Source organism: Rattus norvegicus, chromosome 5 (genome assembly GCF_021556685.1).
Source record: "Rattus norvegicus strain SHRSP/BbbUtx chromosome 5, alternate assembly SHRSP_T2T, whole genome shotgun sequence".
Lineage (NCBI taxonomy): Eukaryota > Metazoa > Chordata > Mammalia > Rodentia > Muridae > Rattus > Rattus norvegicus.
In genome coordinates, this window is record NC_141538.1 from 171,678,767 (window position 1) to 171,693,050 (window position 14,284).

The 14,284-nt window shown below is 53.4% G+C and overlaps 1 protein-coding gene across 1 annotated transcript in view; it reads right to left on the reverse strand.

Annotated features, from left to right (window-relative positions):
• Positions 1-13,025, reverse strand: part of Plch2 (phospholipase C, eta 2) — an 81,069-nt gene extending 68,044 nt beyond the window's left edge. The window contains exons 1-2 of the mRNA XM_087549519.1: positions 12,932-13,025; positions 1,530-1,794 (exon numbers count right to left, since the gene is read on the reverse strand). The gene's annotated coding sequence lies outside the window, so the exon portion shown is untranslated. The remainder of the gene's footprint in view (positions 1-1,529; positions 1,795-12,931) is intronic.
• Between the last annotated feature and the right edge of the window lie 1,259 nt (positions 13,026-14,284).

Genomic DNA, 14,284 nt, shown 5'->3' on the forward strand with positions numbered 1-14,284 from the left:
TTAGATTGAATTGCCCTGAATGAAACCTGCTACCACGGATACATCTGAAGTGGGATAGGACAGACTGAATGGGAGAAATACTGACCATGAAGGGCACCCAGTATTGTCCCACTGTTCACAGCCCTGAGCTTGGGTCTTAACATTGTCCCTGGCCCCACCTCCAGCATCTTGGAGGTCTTACTGCCTTGTCAGAAAATGAGGTCTAATCCCTGTGGGCTGCAAAAGCCAAGAGGCCAAGATGCAGCAAAGTGTGATAATAGTGACTATGGCTAGGTCTTGTGCAAGCTACCTAAGCCCAAAACACAAGGGGCCAGGACCAGCTACAAAGCAGACCCTAAGCACACTTAGCTGCTGCAAAGCTGCAAATGGTTAACTCTAACTCTCTCTCTCTCTCTCTCTCTCTCTCTCTCTCTCTCTCTCTCGCACACACGCACACACGCATGCACGCACACACACACACACGAAGCTGAGCTGGCATCAGCCAGAGCAGGTGCTAGTCCAAATATCAGAGACCCACTTTAGTTAAACTAAGAAAAGAACACACATGCTAATATTCTAAGTACCTACCATTCATGCCCTACCCATTCAGCTTGGCAACTTCCCCATTGCTTCCCATTGCTGCTTCAGGAAAAGACCTTCAGACCAGACTAGGTTCCCCTGCCTGCAGATTCAGTCTAGACCCAGCTGCAAACCAGGCATGGGGAGGACTGTGGGGCAGTCAGTGACAAGGGGCACAAGCATAGGGCGGGGACAAGAAAGAGATACAGAAAGCAGGGTCATGCTTCCTGGAATTGTCGCCCATGGATCCACCCGCATCATCTAGGAACCCTGGCTGGTGTCAGGGCCCTGGGAGCAGCTCTTGGGCCTGGAACGATTGCACTCATCTCTCTTCCTTCAATGAGCCACCCCCTTTCCTGGTGTCCATTCCAGACAGAGCAGAACTCGGGGCCAAACCCATCAGGGACTTTGCACAGCTGAGCAGACAAATCCCCACCCTCAGGTGGGGAAGACCTGTCCAGGCGTATCTGGAGAATGTGGGATTAACAAGCTACAGCTGGCTCCATGGGCAAAAGGGTGTGTGTGGTGTGGACACATATGGCACACACGGGCACATGCACACCCACAGGTGGAGGCAGACCCGGTCTTTGACAGAGCGTCTAGCAAACCAGAAATTCAGGAGCAGAGAGGTCCCTACACTCCTTCAGAACTGGACACTTGACCTGGAAGCCTCCCCATGTCAGATGCCTATGCTGTTCTGACAGCTGCCACCCAGGAGTTAATGCAGTCTCTGTTCTAAGTCATACAACTCACAGTGTCCAGCCAGCCAGTTTACTTTTATGTAAGGTCAGCATATGTTAGCTGCCTTTCAGCTGTGTGCTGAGCTCCTCCAGATAAAAGGAGGACCCTGTTTTGGGGAAGTTGGCAATCTCTTCTCCACAAGTGACATCATAGGATTCACATCATCCCTTGGGTCTCGAGAACAGTCACTCAGCAGGAAAAGTACCAGGCATGAGTGAGGCTTTACTCACCCACAGGCAAAACGTTGGCACTCAGGAAAAGCCATCTGCTGTCCAGATCCGGCCCTGGGTCCTCAGGCAATGAAGCGGGACCAGTGGAGCTATCCATAGGGGGATTCATCCTTGGGGGATGGGCACTCTGGGATTTGGGCGCAGAACGCCTGGAGTAGTGGAGGGGTCTAGTCACCAGCAAGAGACTGATGTGAGGTCCCACCGCTCCCAGAGGCCCCAGTGTCCCTTGCTGAGATGAAGTCTAAGCCTGTGGTTCATCACACACCTAGAGAAAGCAAAAGGAGTAGAAAATATGAATGTGTGTATTTTGGGGTGGGGGTGAAGGGGGGTTCTTTCCAGCTACCTGCACTGTGGGAAGGCAATATGCATCACAGCTCCCCCTGCTGGAAGATGCTGGATTGTAGCCAGCACCACAGTGACTCTAGATAAATAGACCGGGTAGATGAGGAGGTGGAGCAAGAAGGGCCCAAGGGTGTCTGCAGAGCCTCACACCTTTGGTGAGGCGCAGGTGGAGGCAGAGTATCATGACCAAGCTGCCAGCTTCCTCGGGAGTGTACAGAGTGCTTGCCTGTTGTGAAGACTTTCTGCAAGGCTCCGTCAGTCAAGAGAGCCACTTAACAAAAGCCAGCCAGCCCCGTGGGAACAAACTTCGCCAAGACAAAGTACCTGTGACATCTCAAAACATGTAGCCCTGTGGCTGTGCCAAGATTCTCACCAGCCCTTAGGCATACTGGGGTCTGGAAAGACTTAGTGAGCCTGTGTGAGCATCCTCCATCCCCGCTCCTCCACCCTGCTCCTCCATCCTGCTCCTCCATCCTGCTCCTCCATCCTGCTCCTCCATCCTGCTCCTCCATCCTGCTCCTCCACCCTGCTCCTCCATCCTGCTCCTCCATCCTGCTCCTCCATCCCGCTCCTCCATCCCGCTCCTCCATCCCTGCTCCTCCATCCCTGCTCCTCCATCCTGCTCCTCCATCCTGCTCCTCCATCCTGCTCCTCCACCCCTGCTCCTCCATCCTGCTCCTCCATCCTGCTCCTCCATCCCTGCTCCTCCATCCTGCTCCTCCATCCTGTTCCTCCATCCTGCTCCTCCATCCTGCTCCTCCATCCTGCTCCTCCACCCCTGCTCCTCCTTCCTGCTCCTCCTTCCACAGTCCTCCACCCTGCTCCTCCATCCTGCTCCTCCATCCTGCTCCTCCACCCTGCTCCTCCATCCTGCTCCTCCACCCTGCTCCTCCATCCCTGCTCCTCCATCCTGCTCCTCCACCCCCACTCCTCCATCCCCGCTCCTCCATCCTGCTCCTCCATCCTGCTCCTCCACCCTGCTCCTCCACCCTGCTCCTCCATCCTGCTCCTCCATCCTGCTCCTCCATCCTGCTCCTCCATCCTGCTCCTCCATCCTGCTCCTCCATCCTGCTCCTCCACCCTGCTCCTCCATCCTGCTCCTCCATCCTGCTCCTCCATCCCGCTCCTCCATCCCGCTCCTCCATCCCTGCTCCTCCATCCCTGCTCCTCCATCCTGCTCCTCCATCCTGCTCCTCCATCCTGCTCCTCCATCCTGCTCCTCCACCCCTGCTCCTCCATCCTGCTCCTCCATCCTGCTCCTCCATCCCTGCTCCTCCATCCTGCTCCTCCATCCTGTTCCTCCATCCTGCTCCTCCATCCTGCTCCTCCATCCTGCTCCTCCACCCCTGCTCCTCCTTCCACAGTCCTCCACCCTGCTCCTCCATCCTGCTCCTCCATCCTGCTCCTCCACCCTGCTCCTCCATCCTGCTCCTCCACCCTGCTCCTCCATCCTGCTCCTCCACCCTGCTCCTCCATCCCTGCTCCTCCATCCTGCTCCTCCACCCCCACTCCTCCATCCCCGCTCCTCCATCCTGCTCCTCCATCCTGCTCCTCCATCCTGCTCCTCCACCCTGCTCCTCCATCCTGCTCCTCCATCCTGCTCCTCCACCCCCGCTCCTCCATCCTGCTCCTCCACCCCTGCTCCTCCATCCTGCTCCTCCACCCTGCTCCTCCACCCTGCTCCTCCATCCTGCTCCTCCATCCTGCTCCTCCATCCCCACTCCTCCATCCTGCTCCTCCATCCCTGCTCCTCCATCCTGCTCCTCCACCCCTGCTCCTCCATCCTGCTCCTCCATCCTGCTCCTCCTTCCTGCTCCTCCTTCCTGCTCCTCCATCCTGCTCCTCCATCCCTGCTCCTCCATCCTTCTCCTCCACCCCCACTCCTCCATCCTGCTCCTCCACCCCTGCTCCTCCACCCCACTCCTCCACCCCGCTCTGGCCCCGTGCTGAAGTACCACTCTAGGTCCAGAGTCTCGAGCTCTTTCATCACCCACTGTGTGATGCACTGAATGAGGGCCCCTGTGGTCTCCCCTGAGCTCCAAGCCCCTGATTTTCCAGGCACCCCAGGATCTGACAAACCTTGTCCTGCCCTGGCAACCATCCCCTAGCCTCTGCTCAGTCCCTGCCTGGACCTCTCCTCCTCAATCACCACTAATCCAACATCTCCTATCTGGCCAATGTCTTCTGGAGGTTTTCTGGACACCTCTTCTCAGGGCTTCTGTGTCCCGTGGCATCGCCTTTAGGAGCTACAGAGAGGTTGGCAGGACGAGGAAGAAGTAGGCCACCTGGATGGGGCTTCTAGACCTGACTTGGGACAGGCATCAGCTTCGACCCTCCTGACACCAAGAGCTATGCTAGGGTAGGAAGATAGGCAGGGAAAGAAAGGCCCCTGGAGTCCTTGCCGGGAAGGCTCCTGCCTCCACCTTAGCCCTTCCTTGAGCCAGAGCTCTTGGTTCCCTCCAGGCCTCTGCGTCTTCTCTCTCCCACATGCCCAGACTCCAGGCCCTCCAGCCTGATCCGCCTCCAGATCAGCAAAGATTGGTCGGCCAGGGTTCCTAGGGTCCCAGGCTCAGAGCAGTGTAGGCACTGGGCAGCAGACGGTTCACTAGCCCTGGAATCACCCTCAGACCCCCTCTTCTGGGCACTCCTCACCTCTGGCCCCTGCTCCAGGTTCGCCCTCCGATATAGGGTCTCCCGGGTCCTCCTAAAGCCGCCAGATGGCTGTAGCCCCTCAGTCACCAGCCCATGAAGCTAGCACCAGCTCTAGTTCCTATCGCAGCCGGCGCCCTCTGGGAGTCAGCTTCCTGTTGCAGTGGGAGCTGAGCTGTGCCTCAACATGCCTGCTGGAGCGCGGGCCAGGCGTGGGGCTCCACTAGACTGGCATTGTGGAGCCTAATTAGGCAACAGTACCATGCCGACTGCCTGAGGCCAAGGCGTAGCCACAGAGGACCATGAGGTTGGCTACTGGCAGCCACTCCCCCCCAGCTATATCTTGAGCCAGGACCCCTCCCCACACCCACCCCTGCCCTGCCCATTGTGTCTACCCTCTATGTCACCCCTTCCCCACTCCCCTTTCCCCCTCCAGCTATGCAGGCCCTTCATAGCAATTCAGTTCTGGAGGCAACAGGATAGGCAGGGAACCAGGGCTGGCAGGTCGGGTAATTTTGTTGCAAGGCTATCCTGACCAGGCTGCTCCACCTCACAGGACCTGGCTAGACCTCAGGCCAAGGTCTCTAGGCTAAGGGTGGAATACTTCTCACTTCAGGCCCCTGGCTTCTGCTGAGACCCTGGCCTATATACCAACCTCAGTCCCTTGGGAAATGCCTGCTGCTATGGTGACTGCTCATTGGTGGCCTCATGTAGAGCCAGGCTGCACACAAAGAAAGTCTATACCTTGTCCCTGATTAGTCAAAGAGGGCAGGTCCAAGCCCCTAGAGGCTGTCCAGTACCTGGGGTGTGATATCCACTAGGGCTAGCAGATCTTTCTGTGTGAGGTGATCAACCTCTGTTTCCAGAGCCTCCAAGGACCAAGTTGCTCCTACTTAGCAGGCTTTCACAGTACCAGGCTGCTCCCATGGTTCTCTGGGAGCATCCAGAGAACCCGCTCAGGGCTGTTTCTCCTCTTCTGGGATTGCCGGCTGCTTCTATTTCTGATATCTATGGTAACCTTTGAGAATCCTGAACAGTGCTGGCCTGCCTGCAGACTTGAGGAAGGCCCCCCGCAAGCCCCAGCCTGTCCTCTGCATCCTCCACCTTGTGCCTCCCACCTGTGTCAGAGCCCAAGGAATGGAGCGACCACACCCCTGCCTTGTACTCGCTGGCTCCGGAAGCCCCTGTAGGGGAGAACAGACGCTCTTCCCCTGAACCGTATCTGAGATGAGAAGGCCTCTGGGATGTCGGAACCCATCTTTCCAGAACGCTAGACATCTTTCCAGTTTTCTAAAGGCGATAGTGAGGCCTGTTCCCTCCCTGTGTGAGAAAAGACCCTGAGAAAGAAAGACCTCATATCTGCTCCTGCCCAACACCCAGTTTACCCTGCTGCCCCAACCCCTCCAAAACTGACCATCTCCAGTTCCTAGACAGTAAAAGGGCTGTCCACCTGCCTCGATGTCTCTCCTAGCCTCAGCCCTGGTAGCCAATACCTCTGCTACAGCAACTCAAAGGTCTAGAGTCTGCTCAGGTAGACCCCTTGACACCCACTCCTACCCAGACCCTGCTCATTCCTGTGCTGCTGTGTCCTGCCTGTACCCTGTTGAGACTAGGAGTTGGTCTGAAAGCGAGGAGACAGTGGCCGAAAAATGTTGTTGACAGGAGGCAGGTCAGGGCCTCACAGCACAGCGGGTGAATCTAAAGCTAGGTCCTTTGGGGGGCCGTTCCTGCCCTTTCCGGTCTGAGGCCTTTCAATGAGTTTCTGCTGCCTGCTGCCTACCGTTGGACTCACTGAGTAGAGAGAACGAAACCCAGGGCTTGCCACAGTAAGGCCGCAGGCCCAGGCAAGCTCAGTTCACAACAGAGCCGGTCTAGCCAGCACAGCGATGGCCAGCAAAGAGCTAAGCACCCTGCCCCCGCTCTCGAAGGATTGGGAAGGGGGCAGGTTCAGGGGTTGGCTTCACATAGAAAACAGAGCCTTCCTTCTCAGTAAGGCTCCAGAGACAGAGGGAGTACACTTGTCAACGGAAGCAAGTCCTGAGAGGTTAGGTTACTGGGCTGAACGTTTTTATACAGCTCTGGGAACAGACCCTCTGCAGGAGAGAAGCTCCAGTCTCCATAGGAATATATTCACTGCAGCCCTGGCAAGGGCATACATAGGGTATTGGAAGCAAGAACGAGGGGACATTTTGAAAAGGAGAAGAGGAGTCCAATCTTGAGGGCACAGTTCTGAGCAAACACAGATTGGGACCAAGCGTGCCGTAGGGTGCCAGCTTCAGAGTGCTGCTTCACAAAAGCCTGGGGTCCCCAGAATCTTTAGGAACCCAAGACCCTGATAAGCCTCTTACAAGTATCCTTTGCCCTGTAATGAGATTGGTACGGAAGTTAGTGGCACTGTGGGCCTTAGCACTGCGCGCTTCACCATCTTGAACTCAGAATGTAAACAAGTAGCCGTTTCCCTTAGGTATCTGATGAAGCAGGATCGAGGGCTTGTACCGATCTCAACCACCACACACTCAGGACCTCCACTGGGCCAAAGCGGGTGGGGCGTCCCAGAAAAGGACAGGGCTCTGAGATAAAATACTCCTGCTTCTTGGAACATGGCTGTATCTGAAAGGCAGCTGGCAGGGTGAGCCAAGTGGGGGCATCCGACAGATGTTTTCTCAAAAGAGAAGGAAGGGTTGGAAACAGACCTGAGCCGGGCAATTAAGGCCAGCCTGGGTAACATAACAGAAGCGCATCTCAAAATAAAGAACAAAGTAAGCTTGCCACTTAAAAAAAAAAAAAAAGGAATCTGCAGGCTCTCTCACCAATAATAGAATTCAAAATTAAGTGAAAATTAGTGCTTTGTACAACCTGTATCTACCGCTGTGAGCTAGTCAGCACCCTAAACACTGCCGGGGCAGCAGCGATGACACTATCAAGAGCTTTGTAACATCACGAAATGTGTCAACAGTGGGGGAGGTGGCCATAATTCAGTGAGCTGGAGTCTTCCGGGGGACCAGACATACATACCGATACGTGCATGGAAAAAGGCCCAGTCAACGTACACAACACGGGGGCGGGCCGGTGTAGTGACACACACACCCTCAGCCCCCATGGGCTTCAGCTCCACACTTCGGCCACCTCTAAGAAGCCATGGGGTGTTCTGAGCACAGCATCTAGGCAGATATGAGGGAGGAAGCATGTCTCTGTGAGGCCAGGCTTCTTCTGCTCCGTCGACCAAAACAACACATTGTGGCAGATGGGATGCAGAATCGGATAGGCAGATCCAACCGTCCTTCGCAGGAGGGACAGATTTACGGAGCCGCAAAACATGTCACTCTCTGGGTGGGTTTTGCTCTTGCTTGCTTTCTTTCTCTCTTTCTCTCTTTCTCTCTCTCTTTCTTTCTTTCTTTCTTTTTTTGCCTTGAACAAGTAGAATTTGTCATAAAATGTTCTTTGTACTAGCATATAGTGAGCTTGTCATTGTTTTTTTCGACAAGACTTTATAAACAGATATTCTTTTTTTTTTTTTTTTTTTTTTTTTTTGGAGCTGGGGACCGAACCCAGGGCCTTGCGCTTCCTAGGTAAGCGCTCTACCACTGAGCTAAATCCCCAGCCCCATAAACAGATATTCTTAAACGATCGTTTTGCCAGTTGTTTTGAGACACAGGGTTTCACTGGGTAGCCCTGGCTGGCTTGGAACTTTTTATGCAGACCAGATTGGCCTCCAACCCGTAAATTTCCGTCTGTCTATGCCTCCTCCTAAGTGCTGGGATTAAAGGAGTGTGGCACCATGCTTGTCCACTTTGGGGTGTGTGTGTGCGTGTTTGTGTGTGTGTCGCAATGTGGGTACATATGGGCCAATGTATGCATGTAGATGTCAGAGAACAATCTTCGGTAGGTTCTTTCCCTCTTCTGTGGGATCTAGAGCTAAAACTACATCGTGAGGTTTCTGCATCAACTGTTTTTACCCTCAGAGCCACGTGGCTAACCCCTTTGAGACAGGGTTAGACATATAGACCAGCTAGCCGTGAAATGGAGATTTTTTTCCTGCCTTACCTTCCCTACTGCTGGGATTATAGGCATGTGGCACCAGGCCTGAAGCATATATATATATATATATATATATATATCATATATATAATGTAAAATCATATATATGTGTGTATATATATATACTATAGTTTGTATCAAAGGCAAAACTAAAACATGCTGGCCAATATTTAGCAACAAATCCCAGGAAGTGTGACATCTGACCATTTCCATAATGGAATTATTTCTACCGGAGTTGCTTCTGGTTACTGATGAGTGCCGTCACCGGACATGAGGTCGGGAGATATGAACACGTTGTAGCGTCGTAGCGTCCCCACTACGTTAGACACCATCAAACCCCGTCTAGACAAGAGCGGAGATAACGGCGGGGTGTAATTAGGAAGCGATATGCTTTAAGTGTTTATTACCTTTGTTTTTATGTAATTTATACGTCTTACATGTGTAATTAGTTTAATTTGATTTTAATAGTGGTTGTGTTCAACATCTGGCTCGCAGAAGTACTAGAGATTCAACAGCTGACTCGTACAAGCTGGTCCTTGCAGGCTCAACACACTCCTAGACGTAAACCCTTCTACGCAAATGCTCTCTGGGATCGTCAGCAATTAACGCAAAGGGGTCCGAAGATGAAAACCTTTGTACCCTGATAATATTTATGTAAAACAGTCACAACAGAACAACAACTTGGATTTTGAGGGAAAAAAAAAAAAGCAAAAGATGCCTACTGAAGGCTGGCTCTCCAGACAGGTCCTGGGGGAAGAGGGCAGGGCACCAATGTGCTAAGCGGCTACAGAACTCAATCTATTGGCCTGAGTCAGGCAGGAGAGGAACCCCAGTAGTGCTTTGCTGGCTCCCGCGGCCCTCCTAGCTGCAGCCTGAAGAACAGACACGGAGAGGTGCAGTCCCTGAGTCAGAGCTCAGCCTGAAGCCTGCCCTGTATGGTTAAGAAAATCCCAGGGCCTAGATCTTCCCACCTTTAAAGTAGGGTGCAGAACATGCCTTCCACAGGAGGTCACAGGTAGTGCCCTCCCTCCCTGGGACACAATGAAGCCAGGCCTGATGACTGACACAGAGCCTTTCCATGTAGTCACACTCTGAAATCTTATTCAGGTCTTTCCCCGGCCCCCAGGGCACTTCTTTTAGAATGTGTCGGAAACACATACAAGGATGAGGTGTCGAGGTCTTGTACATTCCTGAAACAGAAGCCCACACCTCTGGGGTGGGGGTGGGGGTGGGGGCGGCGGCAAATCCAGTCCCTGGGCCTCGGCATGGGATGGAGACATAGAGTCATAAACTTGGTGAACCCCGTCTCTGAGTTGCAAGACAGGCCTAAATAAACCAGATCAAAGATTTCTCAGAGGAAGAGCTGAAAGGGCTACGTTCAGCCCTTGAAGTCCCTGCTGGACTTTGGCTCCTTGCTTCTTGGAAGCCTACATGGAATCCCAAGTGTAGAGTCAGAAGGGTAGCAAAGATGGAGTCCAAACCCGTCCAGTGTCCTTAGGACCGGCTAAGCTCTTCTTTCTCAGTATCCAGAGACTGCCTGCTCCCACCATGGAGCAGGACCTAGGCTTGTAGGGAGATAGCAGCAGCTCAGGGGAGAGCGTGAAGGGATCCTGAGGGGACTTGGGACTTCCAGGGCTTGGCCTTCATCCAAGGAGTTCTTGGGAGAAGGCGTGTTCCAAGTACGGGGGATCAGAGCTCAAGCAAGGAAGACGGAGTCCACAATAACCTGGAGCCAGCAGCCGCGTACCCAAGAGTCGTTTGGGGGAACCGCGGCCTATGGAGGCCTACAGAGCCCTTTATCTACCTCTTTCTCTCTTTCCTTCCTCCCTTCTTTCCTCCTTCCCTTTCTTCTTGTCACCAGCACAAAAACTAGCTGTGCCACCTCAGACTCCATGGCTGGGTGGGCTTCTTAGCCATTAACAGATGGGAAGTCCCATGTCCCGAGGGGGCTCTGCTGCAAATATGGACCATGGGCAGCTGAGCGTCTCAGGCCCTGAGGAACAGCTGTTCCAGGGAGGGAGTGCTCCAGAGCCTGCCCTTGGATGCTAATGGCTGATTGTTGATCTTTCGCCTGTTGGTCAACACAATGTCTGAAAAGCACTCTCCCACCCCCAGAAAACAGACCGAGGCCCTTGAGACATATACAAGGATATGCCTCGCAAAAACGTGGCAGGGGAGCTGATGTTTTAACAGTGTCTAAGGACAATCCTAAGGCCACAGAAAGTCCAGCTTTAGGAAAACCCATCACAGGGGTTGGGGATTTAGATCAGTGGTAGAGCGCTTGCCTAGGAAGCGCAAGGCCCTGGGTTCGGTCCCCAGCTCCGAAAAAAAGAACCAAAAAAAAAAAAAAAAAAAAAAAAAAAGGAAAACCCATCATACAGCTCCTGAGAACTGGAGCAATGTTTATTTTACTGAGAGCCTAGCCCCCGAACAACTTCTCAGGTCCCTTGACTGCCCATAGGAGCATCAGCAGAGCTGAGGATCCCCTGAAAGCGCCATCACAGAACAGCAGGGGTTGACAAGCCCAAGTGTCGTACAGAACGACTCCAAGAACGGGGAACGCCAGCAAGGGATATGGACAGAGACACGGTGTTGAGACTGTGACCTCAAAAGCCCTCTTACTCCAGCACACCATGGACATAAAGGTCCTGGAGCCACTTCGAGGCACAGGCTCACATTAATAAGCTTTGCCGGTGATTCTGACCTCTGACAGACCCAAGGAGACAGCTTCTGCCTGCGTTGGGTCCAAGCCACTCTGCTCTCAGAGGAATCCCCGTGGCTAACCTCAACTGCACTCTGTGGACCTAAACCAGAGTCTCTTATCTGTCCAGAAAGAGCTCCGTCAAGGCCATCACATCCCACAGACAGTGACTGCCCACCAGCCCTGGCCATTTTTGACCCTTATATCTAAGACCAGGAAAGCCTTCCACAGCATGTCTCTGGAGGTTCGGGGATCATCGGAGAGCTAAGTTCTCTCCCCCTCATCCAACCACAAGCCTTCACACTGCCATCTTGCATCCCACATGTGCCAAGCTCTCAGATAGGCCCTGACTTGGAGCTGAGGTGGACACAGAGGTGTTCTGGGTCTCAGTCCTACCTCGTAGGATCCATGCTGATAAAGGCTGGTAGATCCCCGCCTGCTGTTAAGGCTGCTACTGCTCAACCACCATCTCCCAGCGAACCCTGAGTCAGGAGGGGACCTGTGCTCATTCTCCTGAATGGCATACTACAATGCAGGTGGTAGAACCTTCATCCTCCTGTTTGACAGATGATAGAGGTGAGGATTAGGAGACGTGGAGACAGAAGCCACACCTGAAGTGCAGGTGTCTGCCCTACCCATTCCCCACAATGCCTCCTGCTCCAGATTCCACTCTCTATGTCAGGGGGCTGATGGGTAAGGCAATGGAACTTCATGATGGTCTCTAGCCCTCCGGCCCCCGACAACTAGTTACACTGTCCCTAGCCCTGTCCAGGAAAAGCCTAAAAGGCCCTGACCTTCCCGGCTCATTCCACTCCCAGCCTAGATTCCCTCAGGCCTCACTAGCCAGAGATCACTCTTTAATGTATATCCTATAGTGTCTTAGAGTGACCAGCCCTCCTGGTCTTCATCCTACAGGCGCAACTAGAAAGCCAGCCCATTACATCCCCGCTCAGTTACAACTTGTCCACCAACCTTATGCTGCATGTGCCCGTGTCCTCCAGGACGGGGGGCCCCCTCCTCCTCTGGAAAACATTTCCAGATCTCCACTCCCGGGGACCATTGTGCCAGCCCGTTATTATCTGGCCACCATTCAGGACGATGGCTACGGTGTGAAGACCCCCTCGTTCTGCCAATAAGGTCTTGGGGCGAGACCACCCATTCCATCAGCAGGGGAAGAGCTGTGAGTGAGTGGGACCAAACAAATCTGAATTCAAACACTACACTGAACAACCTCTAACCTGAGCTAATGCCACCAGGACTGAACTCCTTCTTTCCCAGCCCCAGGGCTCTGTTTCAGTCCCAGCTCCAAATTCTGAGAATGGAGAAAGGCCCAGACCTCACAGTGGCTCAGCACTGGGAATCCAATTCTTTTTTCTTTTCTTTTTTCTTTTTTTTCTTTTGTCTCCAGGGTCAACACAGAAACACAACACCTCCTACTCTGGGTCCTGGCTAAGGGCCCACCTACCTGTGCCCCCAGAACAGCTCAGAGTCCCTTCTCACCTCCAAGAAAGGTTTAGCTTCCCTGTCCCAGTCCTACCCTCACTAGCAAACCTACAGGGAAGAGGAGGAGGCTCCCAGAGATCTCTGCTTACCAGATAGAGCCTCCCAGGCTCAGTTCTGGGACCTCACACTCCCTCCCAGTACCCCCACCCTTTCTTGGTGCCCACAGTACCTCCAGGGCTCCAATCTGCAGCAACCAGAGCAGCTGGCTGTGGGGTGCTCTGAGCTTCCAGTCTGCCTGCCCTGGGTGGAGGAACCTGTTTTCCGGGTTTGTGGCTCCTGTAGAGGGGCCTCTTGCCTAGGGCAGGCCCCACCCTAACAGTCACGTCCCTGTAAGTGAGTTACTCCTGGGCGGGTTGTTGCCCAGTCCCTCTATCCCTCTGCTGTTAAAGGGTGCAACAGGAAACATAAGGAAGCCTAGCTTTCAACCCTGCTCCATGCCCCGGGTGGTGGTGCAGGCCTCCCAGAACCCATCAGACTTAGGTTGCAGTCCTAGTCCTCTCCCTGTTCCTGCACGGAAAGCATTGACTTGTCCCTCCTCTGGTTCCCAGGAGACCAGATGACAGGTGAGGGTGGGGGCTCTACAGGATCACCTGGTAACACCCTTGCCTCGAGGCAGGTGTGGCCCCACTGTACAACCCCAGGGCCAGATCCAAAGAAGAGAAATGGAGTTTTCTTGTTTGGCAGCTGTGTAGCAAGCCCCATTATGGGTGTGATGTATACAGCAACCACCAGAATGGTAAATCCCTGCTAGGGGCAGAGGGAAGATTTGCAAGGAATCAAAGACACTCGGGCAAAGGGAAGTCTAAGTGTGCCTTCATTGATAAGTCAGCTAGTTGGTGCTAGAAGGTTTAACCTGGGGTGCAGAGGTGGGGTGGGGGTGGGCACAGAGCAGATACAGAGGAGCCACCTGCTCGGCATCCCCTCCATGTTCCCAGGGCTCTCCCAAGTTCTGGCTTACTCTGTCCCTGGCCTCCATAACAACAGAACTATATTAAAAATTCTCAGATAGGGCTGGCAATAGAGCTCAGTGGAAAAAAAAATGCTTGTTGCACCAGTATGAAGAGCAGAGTCCAGATCCCTAGAGCCCACATAAATAAGTATCTGATGGATGAGGTGGCCCACCTGAAATTTCAACCTTTGCAGGTGGAGGATCCCAAAGTAAGTTAGCTAAGAGGACTAGCCATGTGGATAAGTTCTGGGTTTGTTTCAAAGACCCTACTCCAATGAAGAAGGTGGAAGAGCAATCCAGGAGGATGCCAGATATCATCCCTGGGCCCCCCCCCCACACACACTCACATGCATGCACACACATGTGCACACATGCACACTCACATATGCACACACAAGCAGTCATATGCACATGCACACATGCACACACTCACACACATGCACTCACTCACATGTGCACACACACACTCATACACCACACATCTACATATGCCCATACATATACAAACATGCATATACACACATGCATACGACACACACAGTAAATATAATTTAATTTAATAAAATCAGAAAA